At 37.8% G+C, this 21897-nt stretch overlaps 1 long non-coding RNA gene across 1 annotated transcript in view; it reads right to left on the bottom strand.

Moving 5' to 3' along the window:
• Positions 1 to 21897, bottom strand: part of LOC103279392 (uncharacterized) — a 62583-nt gene that overhangs the window by 27512 nt on the left and 13174 nt on the right. Inside the window, exon 2 of the long non-coding RNA XR_506750.2 lies at positions 4609 to 4728. This is a non-coding gene — a long non-coding RNA (uncharacterized LOC103279392). The remainder of the gene's footprint in view (positions 1 to 4608; positions 4729 to 21897) is intronic.

Below are 21897 nucleotides of genomic sequence, written 5' to 3'. Positions count from 1 at the left end.
GTCTAACGAGGTTGAAAGTAAGAAAGCTATATATCAACAGAGACAAGCAAGGGAGGTTTTGAGATGCAGCAAAAGGCTATTAATGAGAAAAGTTTCGAACTAACTTCCTACTGGAAGAGCCTTGATTTCAGCTTTAAGAGGAACTACTTCTGAGAGAAATTTTCAGAGGTAATAACTTTGTTCTTCGAGCATGGTTCGTGTTCATGGACTCATAGAATCCTCTTTTCATGTACCTGTGGATTTTCATGCCAAGTTCATGTAGCCTTATATTTTGAGTTTTGTTCCAGTCTTTGTTCTTGCTCTTGGGGAATTTTGGATTATCCAGTCATTGTTCCTGGAAGTTTTGCAGTTTAGATTCCTTGTTCCAGTAAAGATGCTATTGTCTGTTCCAGTTTCGTTCCTGTTCCCTGGACTAATTTTGATACCTTGTTGAAGTTTATTCTTGTGTTTGTTTTTCTGGGACCCTGGCTTCAAGACTCTCAAGTATTTTGTACCTGGTGGACTAAAAACCTGTTTCATTGACCTTGAACTCTGATTTGCCTCTCAGCCAATCAGGGCTGACGAAGTTAGGAAGGAGAGGTGGAGGAATCGTTCTTGTAGTCTTTTTTAAAAAAGTGTTGTTTTAAAAAACTTCAAAAATTCCCAAAAAATCAGTGGATGGGTGAAACATTAAGAAACTTGATAGGCAAAGAATTATAAATATGTTCTACCATTGTAGCACGTTTTACCCCAATAGCTTTAAAAATGAGGAAAAAGGAGCCTCTGAATTTTCCCTAATTATAGTAATTTAATGGGAAGTGAGGAGACACCGCAATGCCTACACTGAACTACATTTCCCAAACAGCATTGGGCTGGAGCAGTGATTTGTGGCATTGAGGGACAGTCTAATTATTATAATATATACAATCATGGAATCTGCAAAGAGGAGATAAAGAAATAATAGTATATATAAACCACACCCTCAGCCCCAGAAAACCCAATCAAACAGGAAATAACACTTTCAAACCAGGAACAGATTTCCTTATTCAGAGGCTGATGGCCATCTTCTGGGAGTGGTTTGATAGTGTACTATGATTGCTGTTCCTGGGTGATAAATGTCATTTCATAATTGGTTCTGTCATAAAAAAAATGGCAAAACTTTATTACACTGCCAAAACGTTTTCTTTGTGCAAGGGACATCGTTCTATAAATAGCACATTATGGTTTGTTGAGTCTCTCTCTCCACAAATTTAACAAAGTTTTAGTCACAAAAACAAAGTTTCTGATGTAGGAAAATGACTTTCAAAGTAATGACAACCCAATAAAACAGGAAATAGCACTTTCAAATCAGGAACAATTTTTTGTTATAATTAAAATGTTTTTTAATAAAAACTTTGAATATTAGCCAAAAAATCTGAGGATAAGTCAAACATTCTGAAATTTAGTGAGCTAACAGTGGTAAATGTGTTATACCACTGTAGTAAGTTTCATCAGTATAGCTCAAAAATGAGGGAGAGAGAAGCCCCTCAATTTTCCCCATTGACAGTATTTTTTCCTTCATGCGCATGCACATCCGCCATTAACGAGGTACATACAAAGATTCAGAAGTTTAGGAAAGTTTCAAAATTTTTGCCTTCAAAATTTGGAAATTACTTTAGAAATGAAGCGCCAGTGCCCCCTACTTTCAAACAGAGTTTAAAACCATTTTTTTCTGGATCGCACATACCTAGTGCATACCCAACACTCCTGGGGTACATCTACACTATCCACTTAGGTTCGTGTGACTCTAGATCAGGCCCAGAGTGGCTAAATGCCACATGGGGCTGATCTGGCTTAATCCAGGGGAAGGCTGCCTTAACAGCGCTTTCTCCTGGGTTAAGCTAACTCAGGGAAAACTGGCTTCTGCATCAAAATGCAGGTTTTCCCTAAAGACAGCTAGACTGGTTTCTAATCAGAAGTGGATGCAGCTGCTTTGATAGCCATACGGTTGTTCTTAGACTCAAGCAACCCATAAACATGGGATGGCAGTCCCTTCCTCTCTGCTCTCCTCGTTTTGTGGCTGTTGACAGACATGACACTCACACCTACTTTTCCTGGATGATCTGTTTGTTGGTAGCCAGACCACAACCTTACTAAGAAGGCTAGGTGGGGAGAGATGGGAGATTTTCCCCTTCCTCTTCCAGTTGCCTTGGTGATGCACTGGCTGACAGCAGTAAGGGCACCCAAAGTGTAAGATAGGTAGAAGTATTGCAGCTGATGACAGTTGCAACAAAGGGGACAGGGTGACATTTTAAGGTGGCTGTCCAATGACATGGAAGCATGGGCAGTGGGGATTCTACTGTTTCAAGATGGTGGAGGGATTCAAGTGGGTTTGCTCTGGATTCCAGTATGAAGGATCATATCAGTTTGACAAGACAGTGCAGAAGGCCCCCTGGATTCCACAAAATTAGAAAAGAGCTGATTACGGAATTCTATTGACCATACAAATGAACAGACAATGGTGGGATAAGGATCTTGCCCTGTCCCCCAGTCTGTCATGTTCAAGGAACCATGAGTACAGTCTCTGTATACGGGCATCTGGGTTTACAGATTTTTGTGGACTCATGAATGCCAGCCAAACACTCTTCCTTTCATATTCACTTGCACTCTTTATTAACATTTGCTACACAGAGTTAACAACACTAACTGTTTTACAATAAATTCTTTTTTTATATTTCCTTGGGTGGGAAATTCCTTGGATGTTAATTGGTTCTATGAATTATTCTTGGCAATATTTTTAAATCCGAAGGGAGCGTTATTGTATTTTATTAACCTACTGTCTCTCTGAGAACTGCGCCAAGAGAAAGAGGCACACACACAAAGAGCTTTCCTTTTATTTATCATATTTCATGAAGTAGTACAGGAGAAAACCTGGGTATTAATATATACTTGGAATCCTTTTGGGGGTAATATATCTGAGGGCATGAGTAGATTTTTTTCAGGTTACAAAATGTTAGAATTTTGAGAACATCAAAATTTAGTAATGCATAACTGAACTGATGCAGCTATTTTATTTCATTTCATTGCCAGTTTATCCTTTTTTATTTTTTTATTTTTGCAAATGAGTTCAGCATCATGATTCAGAGAAAAATAAGTCAGTTGAGAAAGTGTATGTGCAGCTACCTAGGTCAAGTGCTCTGAACCTTTTGCCCTCCAGATGTTTTCGACTTCAACTCTCAGTAAGTCTGAGCCAACTCATGCAATAATCACAAATGATCAGACCTGGAGGATTTAGGTTTGAGAATCACTGATCTAACATCATAATTCAATGCACATAAAAGTTGCAACCCACACTGGCTCTCTGTTTTTTGCTGGTTTTAGGAGGATTTTTAAGTTTTGTTTTTTAAAGAAATGTTTGTGGATTGATCATTGGAGGTTTCATTTCTCTGTCTTTGTTACTACTGATTTCCTTCAAAGAGTTTATCACACAAGGTAGGCACACACACAAACACATATATCAATAAATATAGTATTAAGCAGTTATGCATCTGGAGCTAAAATATTTCAAAGTGTAAGTCCATTCTATGTTTATCTTGTTTGTGCATGTAGTTTCATAGACAACCTGACAATAGCATTTGTGTTATACAAAAATGCTATTGTCATTTGTATAACACAATGAAGCAATAAAAATAAGATAAATTCTACTTTTTACAATAAAGTGGCATCTGGTTAAAATCTAAAATTACAGTGGTTCACGTGCACATCCTTTTTTTGCCTATAATATTGTCTTTTTTGTTTTTCCTCAAAGAACTTTCATATCATGGTACATAGCATGGAGCATATATCACAGTTATAAGTTCAGCCTTCAATTTCTACAGAAAGTCAAAATGAGTCAGATGCCACTTTCCCCACTTTTAACCTTGACACTGCCTTTACATCTGTCTCAGGAAGACATAGTAATCTTGTAGAAGCTCTATCTGTATTATATGAATCCTGAGCAAAGCTAACAATGAGAATTTAAATTATCTTGATTAAACCTTGTGGCAGATATATTGCAAATCTAGAATTATATTATGGGAGATGGAAGATAAAAACAGAATCCTGATGATGAACCCAATAGTATTTCACATAACATATTTTCCCCATATAGGGCTTCTTGGTCTATACTTTTGATAATTTGCTTCAGTTTCTGAAAGGAATAAAATACAACGCAAAAATGATACGCTCCTTAACCCCTATTTTTTCTTAGAACTGGCTGGCACAAAGAAAGAAAAAAGCTGTACATCTCCCAACAAGTAGGGAAGTTCTTGTTGTTCTTCAAACTGATTTTCCCCCAGAATATTCAGATTATTGTCCCAGAAATATCTTTAAATTGAATAAATCCATAGTCCCATCCTTTCCTTATCATGATTGATTGATTCTTGAGATTGACAATGGAACTGTGGAGGTCATGTGTTTGCGCCTTTTGTAACCCACCTCTAGCCCCGAGGAGAGGTGAGTAAAAAATATCATCATCATCATCATCATCATCAACAACAACATCATGGAAGGCCTTTCATAACCACCTTTCCTCTCAAAATGTCAAAGGAGGCACTATCTAGGGTAATTCCAAATTTCAATCCCTAGAGTTTTAAGAACTGAAGCACTAACCTGAGGGACCATATCTTCCACAAAAGTATCCTTGAAGGTTTGTCAATCATGATGTCATATTTTCCATGCTGTCTGTTAATCCTTAGGGCCATTTATTTAGCAATGGCTTCACCAACATAACTGTTCAAAAATAAAATAGAATATCCCTTATTTTTTGTATATAGCTAGAGCTAGACATATGGATATACTGAAATAAGAAAGTTTCATTATCATTTAAATCAAGTTCTTCAAAAGAGATATGTAAGACAACAGTCAACTGGATGAATATAAAATACTAAAAAAGAAAAAAAGAAAAAAATAGAATAGCAGATAATAGATAAGACCATGATATTGAAGGAATTATTTGTAAAACTTAGAAATAATCTTTTCAAAATGGGGCATTTCTGTTTTCTTCATTTAGTTCAGCTTTGTTTCTTATGGTTCATAAATTAATAAGCATCCCTTAATGACTTTCTCTAAAGGGTGACATTTTCATTCCCAAAGGAAAAAGCTGGCATTTGCAGATCTGGTGTGTTATGTATAAGAGTTCTGAATTCTAAGTCTTCCTCTATCCCCTGTTGCTTCTCACTACACAGAATATGTGGCAGCTGAAAAACAAATCGGTGATTTTTTTTATTCTAAGATAGTGAAATACTCATTCAGTTTTGCTTATAAGTAATATGGGTGAGGAAGAAACATTTGGAGTGCAAGCTCTCAAAGCCCTGAACTCCTAATCTTAATCTTAATCTTAATTTCAATATCTAAATTGGAGTTTAAAATGTTGTGATGAAAGCTGTACTTCCAAAGTGTGAAATATGGAGGTCCCCTATTGATTGACCACTGTATTATATGTTCTCCAACGTGAATCCTGTTTAGAGTTTGAAAAGGATAAGGGGATGAAACTTTCCAAAATTAAGTAGCAACAACACAAGAAAATTATTACTTTAAAATTTGTTGTTAATTTCAAATTAGTGAATGTCTGCAAACAGATTGGAAGATGTAATATAATCTGCATTGCTAACTTCACTGTTGCTGACATAAATATAGATGTCCAACCTTATGCCATGATAGCCTCGACATTGCAAATGGTGTAATGAGTGGATCTTTAAAAATCTCAGACTAGGCTCCTTTGTGCTTATAATTTGGGAAACTCTAAGAAGTGTAACTGTGTCTTGGAAAATTTTGTCCAAAATTAGTTTCTTCCATTTCTTTCCAACTGCAATTTTTAAAACATTGCAACATTTGCATTGTGGAACTTATTTCTCCAAGCCATAACATTCCAAGGTAGTAAGTGCAATTGCAAACTGTAGTAATCTGTATCATCACAAATTTCCAAGAGTTTATTTCAGCAGTGGTTTTTTGTTTGGAAGACAATTATGCAGTGGAGCTTGACTTAAGAGCATTTTGCCTCAAGAGTGTTTTAAGAGCTATCATTCAGCCCAGGGTTTGCTTTGACATAAGAGCAGAATTTTGAGTTAAGAGCTAGCACCAGAGGGAGTGCTAGTGTGAGAGTAGGCGCAGGGAGCAGCCTCCGTGCCTTGTGCTCTTGTCCACTTTGGGAGACTGCTGTCCGCTTTGCTATTGTCCACTTTGAGGTACTTTGAGTTAGTTGATTTTGTGTGATTTTTATTCCTTGTATTTTTGGCTTCATGAAGAAAGAGTGAGAAAGAGCGAGAGAGAAGGAGGCCGGAATGAATACAGGATGAAGAAAATGATGCTTCTGCTTCTTCACTTTGTGCTATTTTGCCATAACTTTGTGCTTCTACCATTTTAAAGTTGATTCTTCTTTTGTTATTGTTCCATGTGTTGCCTTGCTGGCCAACACACATTTTGTTCCCTCAGATATGCTTCATTATGACAATTTTGTGCTTCTACTATCTTAAAGTTGATCTTTCTTTTTTATTGTTCCAAGTAAATGTGCATTTATACATTATTTGTTATTTTTAAATTACATTTTCTTATTTAAACTAAACATAACAAAAAATTGGGTGGAGTGGTCGGAGGACAGGAATGGATTAACAGCATTTCAATATATTTCAATAAGCAAAATTGCTTTGAGATAAGAGCTATTTGAGCTAAAAGATCAGTCACAGACTGAATTAAACTCTTAACTCAGAGTATCACTGTATATTGTTAATCCTGTTTCATTCCAAGTGTTATGCTGGAATTTTAATTATCAAGCCATCATCATTCATTACTAGTAGTTCATTACTAGTAGAGCAACAATAGAGCCCCCATTAAAATATCTTCCATTATGAACAATCTCATCAGTGGATGCTAAATTCAGCCAAGGGCCCATCCAGTTGGACCAAATGAGCCAGTGTACAGAGTGAATGGACTCTGTGACAGCCACATGATGGGCAGGATCTATTGTTCATAATGGAAGATATTTCAGTCCTTAGTATGGAAAAAGGCCACTTAATTCAGACATCTCCCCAATTAAAAAAAATAGCACAATGTCCCAGAGCTTCTCCAACCCTCCGGATCCATCTGCACTTTCTACTGGTGTACTTTAGTTAGGTTATTTCCTATTCAAAAGAGACCATGGCTGTTCACACTACCATACCTCTTCTTCCCTTAAAGTTTGGACAGTCTGGGAGCAGGATATGAACCTTACCTCCCCTCCTCTCCCAATCAATCGTCCTTAGTGATGACTATCAGAATGGTGATGGTCATTACTCAGCACTTATAGTAACACTGGCTGCAGCAATGAAGCAATTGGAAAAAGGACCAGGGTGAGGAGGGGACAATTACTCCTTCCTCTCCCTTTTGCTGTGTCTCTTTGTCACTCCAGCTAGCATCATTACAATCACTGAGTGATGGCCACCACTAGTTTTCAACCTGATGGTCCCTATTAAGACTAGATTGATGGAGAAAAGGGTAAGAATGGCGGTCCAGCAATGCCAAACTAGTTCCAGTATCACTGGAACATGTGGATGCCATCCAACCACCAGACTTTGCTGGTGCTGATCCCAATTAGACTTTTGTGGTGCTGATCCAGTGTACCCCACTTGTAATGAGCACTGCCATTTCTGGCATGTGTAGATGGTCCCCAAATCATTGATACTAGTAGACATTCTTAAGAACATCTAATCTAGAAATAATGGCTTAATTTGTTCACTGATAACTGATTTACTTAGGCCCATAGTTGTCTTGGAGCTAACCAACAGGTATACTTTCCTCTGTAAGCAAAAAAAACCCATATTGATATTATTCCTTTTCATTTTCATAAACATAAGAGGGATGGCATACTTTTTTAAACATTACCAAATGTCTATTATGTGCAAACACACATGGAAGCATTTCGAGAGTCTAGATGAAATTACACATGATGATTGCACACATCCTACTAGCATTAATATGTTACCCCCATGAGGCGACATATATAAAATCTGGCTCCTAGAAAACCTAGTGGGTCTATAGGACCTTTATCTACCATTATTTATTTATGTTAAAATCATCTGAAGCATAATTTGGTGTGTTTGTAAGATCACATTTCAGTTCCCTTTTCCCAGCTCCTTTAGAGTTATTACCGAACTATCAACAGAAATATATATGGTGTCTTTTTGTATTTGTGGTTTTTTCCCCTCACCCATTTTAACTCCTTTCTATATTATGTGCTACTGGATGTAACCAAACTCACTTTTAAAGCTATATGTTTCAGTGTAAGATGATAAAAGGAGAGTTCCAAAGTTCATGTTATGTAATGATTTTTTCCTAAACATTTATAAATCGAAACTGTAGTGTGAGCTGTTAAAAGGCACTATTTTGTCTTGTTGTCTGGGGGTGTATGATTGTTTTTCAATGTATTGTTTCTTCTCAATAATAAGTGATTTTTAAGAACCGTTCATCTGCCTTATTTGACTCCAAGGATACTCCTTTCTGATAAGCAGCCAAATAATTGCAAGAGATTCCCAATGCCTCAGATAGAGGTTGATTCTTTTGGAATCCAAAGCCAAAAAACTGTTAAATTACAAACCCTGAGTTTAAGTTTCAGATGCTCTGCTCACAGTTTTCTCACAGGCAAACAATTTAACAGTCTTGAGCTGTTTGAAGGCCTTGTTGTTCCTATCCAACCCTGGGTTTCTTTTATTTTTTTTATTTCCCATTAAAAACTATTATCAGTTGTCATAGCGGGGGGGGGGGGAATCAAAATATAAAATAGTATATTCACAATGCTTTGAATTCCGAATTTTCAATCTTGGAATGTCATTAGCCAAGTGGCCAGTTATAAATTTAAAAACTATATAAACAGCCAATACAAAGTGTATGAAACTGCAAGAGAAGAGGAGACAGCAATGCACAGCATCAAAGACTACATTTACACTGTAGAACTGATGCAATTTGTCACCATTTAACTGTCATGGCACAATGCTATAGAATCATAGGAATTATCATCTTACGTGGTCTTTTTGGCCAAAGAGTGCTGATGCCTCACCCTATAATTCCCACGATTTCAAAGCATTGCACGTTGGCAGTTAAAATTGTGTCAAATTGCATTAATGACAATGTAGATGCCCCTGATGTGCAATAACAAAATAAAGATGAAGCAATTAGGGCAAGAATGAATGGGACACAAAGATATAAGATATTATGAGATCAGGTTAGTTCCCTTCCTCTTGTCCTTTTGTAAAAAACTCAAGACTCAGTTATGGGAACAGGCATTTGAGCAGCAGATACAGCATTAATTGTAAAAACAATTTTATGAGGGATAACGGACAGACCTGAATCACGACTCGAAATGCGTCTTTAAATGTATGTTTATATGAATGTTTTTAATTAAAGTTTAATTGTTTTAACCGTAATTGTTTTAAATATTATGTTGGCTAGTATCTAATGATTGCTGCTCTGAGTCCCCCCTTGGGGGTGAGAAGGACGGGATATAAGTGCTCAAAATAAATAAATTAATTAATAAATATTAAAACATGTAATTGTGGTGTTTTCGTAAAATCTGCATCTGTCGGGGGTGCTTTGAATGCGATTTCCTGCTTCTTGGCAAGGGGTTGGACTGGATGGCCCATGAGGTCTCTTCCAACTCTACTATTCTATGATTCTATGATTCTATGCACAAAATGAATACATTTGCAAAATGGAAACTTTTAAATTGCACATAAATTTGATTTTGTCAGTGGAACAACACACAGAGAGTGTGATACTTTTAGAAATTGCACAAAAAACTATGCAGAGCTTGACAATATGCACACCAACATGTGTATGACATGGGCAGGAGACACTCTCAGAAAATCGGAATGAGCTTTTAAATGCAACTTGGAGAAGCTGGATGAGATTGTACATGATAGTTAGAGACATCCATAGAATGAAAATGTCACTGTGACATTCTAGGGATCTATTACAAAGCCCATGGTTCAATTTGTCCTTGCAGACTATTTCATCTACCTTCATATGAAGGAGACTCATGGTGGATCACATTATATACATATAGGGCAAACATTCAATGCCCATATACACATAGAACTGAGACAGACAGACGCAGAGGCAATTTAACCTTCTCCTGAGGGGATGTCCGATTCTGGCCACAGGGGGGAGCAGCTGCTTCATCATCTACTGTGACGGCATTTCCTCATTCCAACGTCGTGAATTAGTTAAATTTACCTCCCCACTTTATAAGTGGTATCTTATTTCCTACCTGATAGATGCAACTATCTTTCGGGTTGCTAAGTCAGCAACAAGCAGGGGCTATTTTTTATTTTTTAATTGACAGGTGCTCACCCCGCCACGGGCTGGCCTCGAACTCATGACCTCATGGTCAGAGTGATTTATTGCAGCAGGCTGCTCACCAGCCTGCGCCACAGCCCAGTATAGATATAGATACAGTCTTCCCTCACTACTTTGCGGTTTGCTTTTCGCTTTCTCACTGTTTTGTGCTTTTTTTCTGAGCGGTGGTGCCTGCCAGTTTCCCTTTTCCCTTCCTCTCATCGGCATCCAGCCGGGTCACTCTGGATGCTGATGAGAGGGAGGCGCATGCACAAAAGGGAAACTGGAAGGCGCCAGAGAGGAGGGTGACAAGAAAAAGCGCAAGAAGAAGGCTTGCGAAGGGGAGAAAGGCCACCTAACTACTAATATAATGTATAAATATATAAATATATAAATATATAATATAATGTGTAAATATTAAAATAAATATAGTGCCCCTACTTTGCGGGTTTTCACTTATTGTGGGTGGTCCTGGAACGTAACCCCCGAAATAAGTGGGGGAACACTGTATATCCATTTTTTAAATCAAGCTAGTAAGTTTTTGATTTGTTACTCATGTCACAGCACCCTTCAGGAATACACACTTTAGTTAATTTATATTTCAAAAAGCAGCAGCATTGTTTGTATAAAAATGAAGTTTATCTACACAGTGCCTATTACATTTAGAATTTCTTCACACCTGTTCATGCAAAGACATAATTTATAAGTACAAGAATTTTGGAAAAGCAGATGGAGAGGTAAGACATTTAGGCAAAAGGGGAAAACATTTCAGAAGGGATTTGAGATGAGATGGAGAGCTGATGATCCAAAGAAATGCCGCAAGGCTGTCATTCCAGGTATAATATGCCACTTTCATTGGAACAACATGTACATCTTATTACACAGTGTTGCAAAGAAAAAAATATTTACCCTTCAGCTGTCAGCTTGATACAGAATTCTAACACTATAGAAAGCTATAAAGTTGCTTCTCTTAGGTTACAGGAAGATTTATCTGAAGTAAAATTCTTTTACTGGTGTTTGCTTTTTCACTGAAATAAATAAATTATGATAACTCTGAAAGTTGAATGGTCACAAAAGATGGGATTGGTTCAAGGGAACAGCTTCAGGGGTTATAATTCTGCTTTTGGGTAGAATCCAAAATGCTGATTACAACTGTAAAATCCTATGTGACTTGAGACTACCATCAGAAAGACAGTATATCTAAATGAATCAAGATTTAATATCTTCAGAAAGGGGATTTCTTTTGGTTTTACTGCTGTCTAGGTTTGTGCAATTCAGCTGGAGGGTGATCTGTCCGAATTTTGTTGGGTACCCAGATCTGTTTTTGGGAGCCTCCCGAAAAATGGTTAATAGAAAAATCTGTTTCTGGCTAGGCAGCCAAAAGATCCAGGAAGATCCAGCCAATTGGCAGTAATGGGGAACTTCCTAGGCTCCCCTTTCTGTACCTGGGATCCTTTCCTTTCCTTTCATGGGAGTCTAGGTTTGAGGAACAGAGTTAAGGAAGCCTACTTCCTGAGACCCTTTCCTTTCTTCTTTCAAGGGAGTCTGGATTTGAGCAATGGGGTTAAGGAAGCGCCCTTCCTGGGACCCTTTCCTTTCTTTCCTTTCAATGGATTCTGGGTTTGAGGAATGGGGTTAAGGAAGCATGCATCACATACTCCTGAACAGAAGGGAAGAAGTCTCAACTGGCAGCCACATGGGCCAAAACAAACAAGGTGGCTGAGCCATTACCATTATGGCCAGCTGAACAACCTAGACTGGCCCAAGGGAACTGACTAAACTGAATCCGTGCACAAGCCAGTTACTGTCACCATCATGTTTAGAGAAGACACATGGAATGGACATAACAAAGAGCCTTTTGATGTCTATTTCCTAACTGCGGACATTCCTTGCATGGGAGATATGTTTATCCCTCTATCTTCTCTTTTTCCATTAACAGGTGAAGATCTATTTAGGGAAGCCTTCAACCATCAATTCATTGGGGAAGAAAGGCTTTTAAATGGGGAATAATGTATTTTTATATCTTCTTTACTACATTTTAAATACATGTTACACTGTTTCAAATTAGTGTTTTCAATGGGATCATCTAGTTAATTGTTGTTTAAAGCTTTTGCTATCAGTAGATATTTAACTGTACTTTGTTTTAATCTGTGTTGGGAGCCACTTTAGATGTCAAAGATGGAATATAACTTGAATAAATAGAGGAATAGTTTGGGAAGAATTGGAAAATGACAGCTTCCAAAAAGAAATAGACTATTTTAAATTATACACTTCTAGGAATCTCATGCCAATACATTATAGTACTGCCATATTTATTTACTTCCCCCTTCTCCCTTTATGTTCCAGCAATAGTGCTTCAAATACATTACCATCACACAAAGATCTTTCAGCTGCTGACTTGGAGTCTGCTTATTCATTCACTATTACCATTCAAGGTGTTTGTGTTGTGTGTAATAACCCTCCTCTATTCTGATGAGTTAACATATAATACCAAATTTCTAATTTCCTTGGCTATAATATTAACTGGAGCCCCGGTGGCAAAGTGGGTTAAAGCACTGAGCTGCTGAACTTGCAGACCAAAAGGTCTCCGGTTCAAACCCTGGGAGCGGCCGCTGTTAGCTCCAGCTTCTGCCAACCTAACAGTTCGAAAACATGCAAATGTGAGTAGATCAATAGGTACCACTCCAGTGGGAAGGTAATGGCGCTCCATGCAGTCATGCCGGCCACATGACCTTGGACGTGTCTATGGACAATGCCGGCTCTTCGGCTTAGAAATGGAGATGAGCACCAACCCCCAGAGTCAGACATGACTGGACTTAACGTCAGGGGAAACCTTTACCTTTTTATAATATTAACTAAGAAGTGTTTGTTTTATTTATTTTATTAGCTGCCACTCAAACTTGCCACAAACTTTTTATGGGAAGTTAGATACAATGATGGGTATTATTTGTGATGAACTTCTGTGAACATTAGAAATTGAGAAGAAACAACACAGATTGTAGAGCCATCCCTACAGTGATATCTGGTAGGTAAGAAGCTATGGTGAAGTGCTAAAATCACATTATGTACCATACATACCTTAAAGTAGCTTACCCTATATATTCATTTATAAATCTAAAAAAAAACAAAAAAAGTGAGTACTGTACCTTAATTTTTACCAAAAAAAGCATTCTGTTCTCTGAAAAGGTTGGTGAAAGATAAAAGCTTTATTATCCTGGAAAAAACTTTAAAGAACCAATAACTACTCTCTCTGATGTTACATTTCTTCTGGCCTTTTTAATGCTTAGGTGGGGAAATGGCAGTTGTAGTGGCCAGGGGAAGTTGACCCCCTTATGTGGCCTTGGTGCTTTCTCTCTTCATGGAATGACTCTCAACTTAGCTTATATCAAAATCCATAATGGTCTAAAATGCAGGCTTTTTTGTTGGTGACCTATGCAGACATAACCATGGGTTACATTTACATATGCTATTTATATGGAGGAGATAAAGGAGATATTCACAATGCTTTTATAATATCCTCTCCAATAATTGCAGCTTCTCTTACAGGAGATAATACTCTTTGTAGGGAAGGATTGAGGTAGCACAGAAATTCTTGGTGGCAGGTTTTCATCAAAGTAGTGGAACAAGACATTGGTTTCACATTCACAACCAAGTACAAACCCACATGATCAAGATCTGGAAAAATAATGTTTCCCTATCTCCCAGCTAAAAAACAACAGCTAGCCACAGCTCTGAAATCTACATTGACCCCTAATCTCTACATCAGACCTACACAACATATAGCCTGTGGGCCGGGTGAGGTCCACAACGTACTTCAGTAGAAGGCAGGTAGAAGAAGGGCTGATCAGTGAAGGAGGAGCCTGTTTCTCACACTGTTCTGGCAAAGGGGTGAGGCTGGCAAAGGGGTGAGGCTTCCCTTTGTCCCTTTCACTGTGGGCTTGGTCAAGTAGGCAGCGAAAGGTCCAACCAGCGAAGGGGAAGTCCAAGGCTCTTTCTTCAAACTTGGTGCACTTCTTTTTGAAGCTGGAGGCTTCCGACTTCCTCAACTGCTTTTAAAATGCCCCTATTTCTCTCGTCTCCTTCAACTTTCCCCCTTCAATGGCTGTAAATTTGACTTCAAAGCAGAAATAGATGGTGATGAAACAAAATCTATAAAGAACCCCTCAGTCCCAAGGAAGTTATTTTACTGCCACTAATGGAGTTTAAATGTTGCTCTCCTTTGTGTCAGGGTGTGTCCAGATTTTATCACCACTGCATAATATGCAGCCTGCTTATCTTGGCAAGGGTGGGAAGGGTAAGAGAGAAGGGGTGGGACAAACTGGTGGTCATGTTACAGGTTGCAGCCAATCATGATTAAGCACAGAGGGAGGGAGGGAGGGAGATTTGGTCCACAGAAGTGTAAAAATGTTTGCCCTTAACAACTGTCAAGCTGTGCAGATCATAGGGGTACAATCCCACCAGGGATGCTGTCTTTTGCAAGATCAGAAGAAAGAACTCCACTGACAGAACTACCATATAGGACCTCAACCAATGTCAGTACATGTTGCCATGTGAGGTGAAGTTGTGTTCCCTCTTATCCTTTATCCAAAACAACAAAACATTTTGGTCAATAGAGGTAACTATTGTTAACTTCTTGGGTTATTTGTGATTTCCCTATATTTCTGTGATGTAACTGATTCATTGGGCCCCCTGCATCACTTATCTTATATAAAGTCACACATGTTTCATCGAGGAAGTTTCTGGTAAACACCTGCTTTTAAAAAAGGATATACAGAAATAAATCTTTGCCATGCCCATAATCTGTGCCTCAACATGTCTCTAAAGATTATTCTCTAAGTGACACTGGAGGTCCCAGAATAAAGTTAAATGTGATAGAAGATGAGATAGATGCTAACCACTCTTGACAGCATGATAAAGATGTGCAGTGAACATGCCAGGCACACTAAGAACTGATATGATAATGTTAGTGGCTTTACTGCCAATCAATAAAAGAAGTTTCCTTTTGTTCTGTGGCTATATCTATACTGTAGGTATGTAACTGGTTTTTAAATTACAAGTCAAATGTCTCCTACAGTAAGGAGTTCTTCTGTGTGTTAAAGCAGAAAATTATTATCATCTTGTTAATTGTGTATGTCTTTTTCCTTTCATACCTTTTCATTATAACTGCATACAGTTGACTACCTGCTTTGTTTGAGTACCCACATCCCCTTGAAATTCAAATATTGCCTGCACTGCTTTAAACATAATCATTTAGTGGTTGGTTGTGAGAGCTGGACCATAAGGAAGGCTGAGCGAAGGAAGATAGCCACTTTTGAACTCTGGTGCTGGAGGAAAATGTGCCTTGGACCGCAAGAAGATCCAACCAGTCCATCCTCCAGGAAATAATGCCTGACTGCTCACTGGAGGGAAGGATAGTAGAGACAAAGCTGAAGTATTTTGGTCATATCATGAGGAGACAGAAAGCTTGGAAAAGATCATGATGCTGGGGAAAATTGAAGGAAAAAGGAAGAGACGACGACCAAGGGCGAGATGGATGGACAGTATTCTTGAAGTGACTGGCTCGACCTTGAAGGAACTGGGGCCGGTGACAGCCGACAGGGAGCTTTGGCGTGGACTGGTCCATGAGGACACGAAGAGTCAAAAACGACTGAACGAGTGAGATGACGACGAGAACTAGAGAAGGAGGGATAGAGCCATTCCTCCATGTTCCTACAGCCAAACACACAATCATTATGTCATCCTCCAGAACTTCCAGAAGACCCCCAATAGGTCCTGAAGATATAATCATCACTGAGTGTGTAATTGGGGGGGGGGGAATAGCTGATTTTTTACCACTATTAACTCCACACTGGTCATTACATGGCCAAGTCAGTGTGTGTGTGTGTTGGTGTTTGTGTGTCATAGAATATCTGAATCCTGTAAAATGAGAGAGGTGAGATGGTAGACTAGAAATGTATTGTTTGTTTTATTATCTTTTCACCAACTTGGCATTCAAATTGGCTCACATCATAAATTTAAAATACTAAATTGAATGTCTACTGTGTGATTTCTGCAATACCAAGAAAATGTGCTGGACTGAAATGACCCTAGTGACCCCTTCTAGTACTGGGAGATTATAGCTAAACGGGTCTAAAAGGTAGGATTGTTAGAGTGAAAACTGGAGAGGGCTAAACCCATTAATCATAGCACTTGAATAAATATATATTTTCCCAAAACAAGGACTCAAAGTGCCTTAAAGTATATAGAACAGCTAAGGAGAAGAAGAATTTCAGCAAGTGCTAAAATACCCTCTTTCATACAACTATTAAAATACAGGAGTTTTCTCCAGTTTTCACTTTGACAACTATACTGTAGGATCAAACCTCCAATTTACTTTCCAGGAAGCCCTTTTGAATGCATTACCTGTTACTAATGAGTAAACCATCATATAGGTGTGCTGTATCCTTCCACCACTTGAGACTATATACATTAAAGCCGTGTTTGTGGTCCTCACATCCTCTATATCATACAATTTATTTTAAGAGTAAAAAAGAAAATCTTGCCTCAAGGAGCATTTAGGGCACTTCCACACAGCTATATAATGCAGCATATCAAGGCAGAAAATTCCACAATATCTGCTTTTAACTGCGTTATCTGAATCCACACTGCCATATATTCCAGTTCAAAGCAGATAATGGGGGATTTTATTCAGCTGTGTGGAAGGGACCTTAGTCTTCTCATTGCCATGATAGATTGCTGGGATTCTTGTAATAATATGTTATTCTGTCCACATTATATGTTCTAAAATTGTATGCACAGTTTGAATGAGACCCACACATGCTACTGTAATAACACATTCATTCTGTTGATCTTATTTTTCTCATCTTTGCTCTTACAACCTCCCAGTAGTTGGATCCACACTCTCCCTGGGTGCTTTACAAATGAACTCAATTTGTGGGATTTCATTCAGCTGTGTGGAAAGGGCCTTAGACTCTCCTAAAGTAAGGTCCCTTCCACACTGACCCAATATCCCAGGATCTGATCCCAGATTATCTGATTTAAACTGGATTATATGAGCCTCCACTGTGTGATAATCTGGGATAAACAGATAATCTTGGATCAGTTTCTGACACACAGGGGCAGTGTGGAAGGGGCCTAAGTATCTTCCAAAACATGCCACGACCTCACTGAGTATGTTTTAGAGATCACTTCAAAAACATTAAACTAACACAATTTACTTCCCACTTCTGTTGAATGACTTGTGTGGCCTCTAGAATGTTAGGAACAAGTGGGAGAAAATGGTTCCTGGACTTATAAAGCCTTCTATCCCATTTGTCAATGCTAGAAAGTCTGTTTTTGATTCAGTTTTTGTTCTTTTCATGCACGAACACACACCAGCATATGCACTTTATTCAATTTTTTATTTCTTACTCTAGTCTATGTTATAATGGCTTTATTTTTAATTAAGATGTAGTTTTAATTAACTCCATCAGCTCACTTATCATTGCTCATTGTTCATATTTGATAAAGCTACTTAAGTCTGCCTTGCTAGATAAGCCTCCATATGGACTGGAAGACATATCACATTTCTTGAAGGTCTTGTACATAGCTTCTCAGTGAAATCTGCAACATTAAAGCTATTTTACAAAGAATACCTTTTCTTCATTTATCTTAAAGTTTGGTGCCACCTTGCACAGAGGTTCAGACCATATAGGAGGTTGAGACAATTTCTCAGTAGAAGGCATAAAATAACATAATCAAATCATTTTCTATATTGAAAAAAAGAAAGTAAGTATTCCATAAATGCTATCATAAAAAGGTAAAGGTTTCCCTTGATGTTAAGTCCAGTCATGTCTGACTGTGGGGGTTGGTGCTCATCTCCATTTCTAAGCCGAAGAGCCGGCATTGTTCATAGACACCTCCAAGGTCATGTGGCTGGCATGACTGCATGGAGCGCCGTTACCTATTAATCTACTCACATTAGCATGTTTTTGAATGCTATCATATTCCAGGGGAAATGTTTAGGTCATATTCACTTTGTTAGTTAGATGAGTAATATGTATACCCCAGTTTGCATTTGTTTGATGACCAACCATGAAACAACAAAACCTGACACAAAACATTAGTTTGAATCAAAATAACTTTCTTTAGATCATGTTCTATTTTTCTGTTTGTAGTTGAAAGAAGTAAGAGTAGGCAATAACCTGTTCAGATCCAGCTGAGGCTCTTGAGAGCCTGATAACCTCTCAAGACCCTTCCACACAGCTGAATAAAATCCCACATTAGATGCTGTGAACTGGAATATATATATGGCAGTGTGGACTCAGATAACCCAGTTCAAAGCAGATATTGTGGGATTTTCTGCCTTGATATTCTGGATTATATGGCTGTGTAGATGGGCCCTCAGAGGCTACCTTTGGTTAAATCACGTTAGCTCTGATAGCAGTCCAAATGTTTAAATTGCTGGAAAGTAAACCTTGGCCACTCTCACCAAAGCTGCATAACTTCTAAGTGAGAGTGAAATCCCAAGGTTTGCCTTAAAGGTATACTCCTTCCAAAACCCTCCAAGCTACATGAGTTGTGGAGACTGTTTCAGAGCCATATTCTACATCTAAATGGGTGCCAAGATCAACACTGAATTCTTAACTTCTCCCCCTACCATTGTCTGTTTTTGTCAGGTCTCTTAAATTGTGACTCTGGGAGAGCTGACTATATTCTTTAGAGCAATGGTTCTCAACCTTGGGTCCCTAGATGTTTTTGGCCTACAACTCCCAGAAATCCCAGCCAGTTTACCAGCTGTTAGGATTTCTGGGATTCGAAGCCCAAAAACATCTGGGGATCCCAGGTTGAGAACCACTGCTTTAGAGATGTGCAAAAAAATCGGATGAGTCGGAATTTGTAAGAAAATTGGAAGTCTTGTAAGTCAGAAACCATTCCAAAGCATTTGCGTGACCCTCACCAAAAACTTAAGAATCAAAACTCAACCCATACTTTTAGTTTTGTAAAACTCGAATAAGTCCCAAAGTCAGTTTCATTCAATGCAAAGCAAGAAAGCAAGCTAAGTTAGTGAAAGGAAGCATAAGAAAAGCTACTTGCCTCCTTTGCAATTCCTCTCTCTGTAAATTGATGGCTTCTTGGTGTGAAGACTTGACTTAATGGTTTGTCGGCATGAAGACAGGGAGCACTGCATTTTGGGAACAGCACAGAACTTGGGAAATGTAGTTTGGGAAGGGGAGTAGCCCTATACCAAAAAATTCAAAAGGATCTACCCTAAACTACATTTCCCAGTATGCATCAGAATCAGAAAGCACCAATCAGGTGAGGAGAGAGATATTTGTCCTTCCCTAAACAGTACATTTTTATCAAAAAATTTCCTAAAATCAGCAGATGCATGATCATTTCTGAAAGTTGGGGGGAATGATCCCCTGTTATCTTGGGTCACTGGATAGAAAATTCAAGGAGCTAGCTCTTGTAGTTTTTTTTTTAATGTTCTTTATAAAAACTTTGAAAATTGTAGCATTGTAGCAAGTTTCACTCCAAAGGCTTTAAAAATGAGGGATATAGGAGCCCGTGAAGTTTCCCCAGTTATAGTAATTTAATTATGCACATGAGTTAGTCTTGTTTTTCACTAAGTATACTTCACTATACTTTTGAAAAATTGTTTTGGAATGCACATGCTTAATTTCCTGCCTCAATTTATAATATATCTGGGCAAAAGAGTACAAAAGAGGTTCCCAAAGGGTCTCCTTGGGTTTAATATCCAAAACTTCCTCTTAAAGATGAACAACTACAAAATATAGATATAACATATACTGTATGAAACATTCAGTCTCCAGAAATATGTAACAATGTTCTGTTGCATGAAGATTATGGTTTTGCAAATGTGTCCCTATTTGTGCTCATGAAATGTTGAACTTTTCTGGGTCAAAATTAGTCCACTTTCAAAAAAATATATCACAGTTTAAGGTTGTAAAGAAGCTCTACAACTCATATTACAATATCAGTCTTATAATGCTTGAATCATGACCTTTTATGCTAATACCAATGTTATATTCACAGAGCATCTTTTAAACCCTCCTTACTTTTAAAAGCTCTATATCTTTTTCAAAAATCTAGGATGAGAAAAGGCAAGAAATATGAAAAATGAAGATGGATGGTAGGTCATTCATAGGGTTTCAAAGGAACTGGCAGTAATGTAATACACTTTTCAAATGATGTTCTCCAGGATGTCTTCCAAAGAATTTTGCTCAATGTTTAGAAGAGAGATGAGGTTATCAGTTCTAACCACACATTTCCTGAACCAAGGACAGATTCAGATGAAGGCACCCTCAGAAAAATGATTTCTGGGTGCATTGAATCACATTATTTTAGGGCAGATTTTTAAATACACTGCAGAATTAATGCAGTTTGACATGACTTTAACTGTTATTGCTTAGTGCTATGGAATCATGTGAGTAATATTCTGCTAAATAGTACTGCATCAAATAACTCCCATGATTTCATAGCATTGAACCATTACAAAGTCATGTCAAACTGCATTAATTCTACAGTTTTAAATGCCCCCATCTTATTAGGTGGGTCATGGCTAAGTTCCCAAGTGGACAAGGACTATTATCTTACTTAGTCCTGTCTCACAATTTCCTCCTGAAGCTATAATGGAAACATATGTGGTCCACCAGCCCAAATTAGCATAGACACTGGTGATGGTTGGCATAAATTGCAATCAAATAAGGATTGCCAATTCCATGCTTCCCTTGAGCAATACAATGTCTGCTGGTGGAATCAGAGAAGGAAACAATGAAATTGGTAAGAAGACTTTAAAGTGGTGAATACCCCTTCTACTAACCAGTCATAATCAAAGGGCATAAATATTACAAGATTCAAGGAAGAAGAAGAAAATGTTCTTTTAATATCTTATATGAAATTGTCCAAAGGGCTAAACCAATTGTCTACTTTGCACTTATATTTAGAAACTGAGAAGCCTTATGGGAAATTCCTACATATTTTATGACTTTATCTAATCCTCTCAAAACTCCTCTAGTATAGTTTCTCAAAGAAGCTCTGAACTTTTTCAATATCTTTAACATGCCTGCTACTTTAATAGTACATCTTTCCCCAGTCTGCACATTAGTTTAACTGGAATACTTTCTGAAAGTTAAATTAAGATTTTGAGTGCCAGTGAACTTTGGAATTACATTATCAGATATATTATACCAGCAGGTCGATGCCAGTAAAAAATGCTAATTATTACTTAAGTCCAAATGTAAGTTGAGTTTTCAAAATGCAATAAAGTCAGATTTGCTAAGTATTTTTATAATGTCCTCTTCCAAATGTCATAAAATTTTAAGATACTAATAATAATTCTTCTTCTGGCAGCATTATGAATTATGAACAAAGCATATTCTGCCTTTGACACAATTGTTGAAGGTTGCTTTTAGTGTAAGTAAAACTAAAAGTTTCAGCACCCCATTGTCTTCTAATGTGATATTTCTACTGTCACCTTAATTCTGAGCAATAAATATGCATTAAGCATACTGAAGTGAAAATGGAAAAGATGTGTTTAAAAGAGAGAACACAGCAAGATGAGAAATACACAGACAGAGCATTGAACTATAT

This window comes from Anolis carolinensis, chromosome 4 (genome assembly GCF_035594765.1).
Source record: "Anolis carolinensis isolate JA03-04 chromosome 4, rAnoCar3.1.pri, whole genome shotgun sequence".
Classification (NCBI taxonomy): Eukaryota; Metazoa; Chordata; class Lepidosauria; order Squamata; family Dactyloidae; genus Anolis; species Anolis carolinensis.
This window is presented reverse-complemented; position numbering and strand designations above follow the sequence as displayed.